This window comes from Octopus bimaculoides, chromosome 8 (assembly GCF_001194135.2).
Source record: "Octopus bimaculoides isolate UCB-OBI-ISO-001 chromosome 8, ASM119413v2, whole genome shotgun sequence".
NCBI classification, from domain to species: Eukaryota; Metazoa; Mollusca; class Cephalopoda; order Octopoda; family Octopodidae; genus Octopus; species Octopus bimaculoides.
This window is the reverse complement of record NC_068988.1, coordinates 31525541-31530170: the sequence shown is the minus strand read 5'-3', so window position 1 is coordinate 31530170 and position 4630 is coordinate 31525541.

Genomic DNA, 4630 nt, shown 5'->3' with positions numbered 1-4630 from the left:
ATATTGTTGGAACTCCTGGGTCTTGCATGCGTAACGGGCTTGTTGCTTGCAGCCTACGGTACCGTGCTATCCGTTCTTTTCAACTATCTAATACTTTCCTGATTATCTTGGCCGTGTCAAGTAGGCAAAGCTTTTCTAACAGTTCTATTGGGCACTCTATTCCGATTTCCTTTATATTCTTCTTGGTGCCTTCTGATACGGTCCCCTATTACTATTATTATTATTATTATTATTATTATTATTATTATTATTATTATTATTATAAAGTCGTCATTTCTTCTCATATTTTCGGAATCGATAAAATAAGTACCAGCTGAGGACATGGGTTAATGTAATTAACTAGCCCCTCCTCGAAAAATTCCTGGTGTTGTGCCTATAATAGAAACATTTCCGAGAGAGGGACTGTGTCACTTACATTGACCCAACTGTTCAACTGTTACTGATTTGATCGAACCCGTAAGGAATTTGAACTCAGAATGTAAGACGGACGAAATAACACTGACCAAACGCATCTGCCAGCTTCCCTTTATGGGCCACAAGTGACGAACACACAGCAAAATGGGACAATACAGTTGGTATAAGTAGGGCTTAGCACAAAAAGTCGTAGATAAAATAAATTAAGAACAATTAACAACAAAATTCAGCAATAAAATTCACCATAAGTGGGGAATTCCACCCAAGTACACTTACTGGTTACCCCGACCGCCAGGGATATCTCAGCAGGTGCCTTTCTTTTTCTCAACACCTCCGGCTTATACGGGTATATGTTCAGAGTATGCCCATTTATACGGGCCATCTACGCTACAGTCACCCAACTTTCAACTAAAATACAGGGGAGGGGGCACCACTCACTCTCCACCCGCACTTTCCTTTTCAAGTTGAACTTGAAAACAAATCGATGAGATTCTGGCCGGAGAGGAAAGTATCTATCTTCAATCCTTTGAACCTCGTCCACCACACTGTCACTTTCGCTTTCGGCCAAAAGCAGGTAGTGGAGCGACCGCACAAGTGACTTGGCTGATAACCGGATCCGTCCTGCATGCGTCAACTGCTGTTCGACAAAGCTCGACAAGTAAGCAATGCCTGGACTGGAAGAGTGTACCCAGGACAGTTTTATCGCCCTGTGCACATATCGGACAGGTCCGTCTGGCTGCACTTCCGTGACTGTAGAGCTTGTCTCGAATAGGTAAGCTCCCCGGTAACGGTGACAAGCTAAAGGTTGCTAGAAATTATCCATAGGTCCCGCCCTGAAAGTACACCTGAAAAGACTAGCTAATTGCTTATGATTAAAGTTTCCTCGAATACCTCGTCGCTTTTGACCGCCATTAATACCCTTTATAAACCCAATGTAGAACTTCCACCAACCGTAGTGCCTGACTGTCAGAGAGCTGTGATCGCTTGCCGACACTCCAAGTACCAAGTGCCCTTTCTCAGTGTACGCTTGATCCAAGACTGTCGCTCCGTCAATGACGAGCTGCTGAAAATCCAATCTAACAAAGATCGATCACACCTGCTTACCGTTAAGGAAACGTTGGAGCTGTTGCAGCCTCAAAACATGCCCATCCCTCCACTCAGCGGCTGCTAATAGATGGGCCGTCTGTCGACCAGAGTACGTCCTTTCCACAGAAAGCGGAAGAGTGTGCGCTCCAGCTAGATCAGCTACAAAGCAGAGGCAAGAGACCACGGCCAGGCGGTAGTAGATGACAGAAGCGATTTGCACATTCGCTACCTGCACCCGACCCTTCAGAGGCAGCTTACTCTCTGCCTGTTTGTGGGTAAGACTGGCCACCCTGTTCGTCACCTCCCCCAGTTCTTGTACCTCTGGACGTCCGGACCATACCAGACAACGAGCAATTTAACCGGTCCTTCCTATGTCGCTCTCGGTCAGCATGGACTTACTTCTCCGGCTGTCGATCTGCGGACCCACTGACTTCTCTCGGTTAATCTTTACTCTTGTCACCACTTCGTACTCCTTTAGGGCAGTGCAGATCACCTCGATTTCGTATATGCCCAACACTATTACGGTAACGTTGTCCGCATAAGGTGTCACGAGCATTCAAGTACACGCGAATCATCCAGCTTCCGTAGCAATGACTCGAGAGCCAGCCTGTACGAAAGGTGCAAGAGATAGGGCATTTTTGACGTACCGAACGGGCGATGCTAAAACTTTCCAATAGGTGGCCATTTACATTATTTACATTTGACGGATATTTGTCCTCATTTTGTTTGTTGTTAACACAACGTTTCGCCTGATATACCCTCCAGCCTTCTTCAGGTGTCTTTGGGAAATTTCGAACCTAGGTTCTCATTTCTAAGGTATTTTTCCATGTTATTATTATTATTATTATTATTATTATTATTATTGTTATCATTATTATTATTATTATTATTATTATTATTATTATTATTATTATTATTATTATTGTTCAGGTTACTGCTTGGAATCGAACTCGGAATCTTGGGGTTAGTAGCCCGCGCTCTTAACCACTACGCCATATGCTCGTGGGCATTTACTTTGACCATCGAACAGTTGTTGCTGTACTTTCCAGCGATCCAGCTTCTAAAAAGAAGGACTGAAACCGGTTATCACGAGGAAGGCTTCAAAGTATTGGTGGTCGACCCTATTGAAAGCTTTTGATTGATCGAAATTAACCAGGGCCCCGCCCGTGCCAGGTTCCTTACCTCTCTGTGATGTAGCCCGTGAGGTGGAGGTTGTCGTGGATAATTCTGTTGGGGACAGCACATGTCTGCGAGTAACTGAATAGCTTATCGACGTCAAGCGCTAACCTCTTGACTATCTGCATGGCGAAAATCTTATAATGTGCACTTGCAGAGTTATGGGCCTAAACTTGTCTATTTCATTCCCTTTCTTCGAGTCAATTCTCAGCAGCAACACTAAACAACACTTCACAGCATTGGGTATCCTCCCACTTTGCTGCCAGTTGTGGTCGACAAACTCCAAGAGATCACCGAACAATCTGGCATAAGAAATAAAACTCGAAAGGCAAACCATCCAGACCCTTGTGCAGCTCGTAATCGCGTCCCGTATGTCTTCGGTTGTTATTAACATTTTGCAGAATCCTTCATCCCTGAACGAAAGGTATGGCATATCGTCGAGATAGAAGGTGAAATCCATCCCCGTCGACGACTCACCACGCGCTCCGTACATTTCGGCAAGTGCCGCTGAAATTCCGCACCCATCTGGTCAGATTTGAATAGCATGCACCCGTCCCGGCCCGACGAAGACCAAATTATGACTTCGTTTCTTCTTTCGAAAACACAGCTGAACAATGAAAACAAAGCCTAGGGTAGGTGCTGGTGTAGCTGCTTTAGCACACTGTCTAGTGAGTGTATGACCACCTCACATATAGAATAGATACAGATCTTCACAGGCACCCATAACAATATATGTATGTATACACATATGTGAGTGCATTTCGTATCTACCCAGCTCTTCATATATAGAGAGACACAGACAGACAGACAGACAGACAGACAGAGTTAGAGAGAGAGAGAGAGAGAGAGAGAGAGAGAGAGAGAGAGAGAGAGAGAGAGAGAGAGAGAGAGAGAGTGAGAGAGAGAGAAAAAATGAAGCTATGGACATGTAAATATTGAGTGAAAATCATGTAGAAAAGTAAATGGTAATCGTAAAATTTTAAAGCAATATATAAATGCTAAAATTCCGATGATGATGATAAGTATGATGGAGATAATCATGATGATAATCATCGTTATCGTTATCGTCATCATGATGAGGAGGGGGAGGAGAGAAAGAAGAATGTGGAACAATACAGTCAAACATATAGTTAAATTTTACTTATTTACTCTCAGTTCTTTCACCTGACTGAAAAGAAATCTCTGGTTTCACTTGTCTGTAATAGTGTTTGTTTATTAAACACCAGGACTTCTTTCATTTTCTGCTTGTAGATGTGTGAGTGAAAGTAAAGTTTTGCTGGTAGATCGTAATAAAACGAAGACTGAAGAAAAAATAATTAAGTGAGAAGTGTCAAACGTCTGAACCAATCAATATAATTGATTAAAAAAAAAAATTGACGAACATTAGACAGACATTTAAAACATTTTGAAATTGAGTATAATTATATAACTCTCATTTTCATCTCTTAGCTTTAAATGTTGATATGAGCACTGATGTTATTGTATGTCTGCGTCTGCTGTTGTTCTGGAGTGTATACATCGTCTGCTATTGCATCTCGACTTCTCATATTGTTGTTTAGACATATACGGAAAGCATTGTTTAGAAACACATTAAAACAAAGCAATGTTTGAGTGGTTAAGATTTTTTCGCTTTTCAAAAATTTATCTTCCTGGTTCGATCGCATTGCATGATATGATAAACAAGCGTGTTCCACCAGAGACTCTGTATACGGAAATTGCGTGAACGGTCTCAGGGATGTTCTACATATATCATGCAAAAGTTCTAAGTTGTCATATCCACTGTTAGGTTGAATCTGCCTCAGGTTTATGGCAAGTTTAAACGTATACAGTGTTATAATCGAAATATACAGAGAAATAAAGTACATGCACAAACACACACACTTGCACACGCACACTATCACACACATACACAAACATATATATATATATATATATATATATATATATATATATA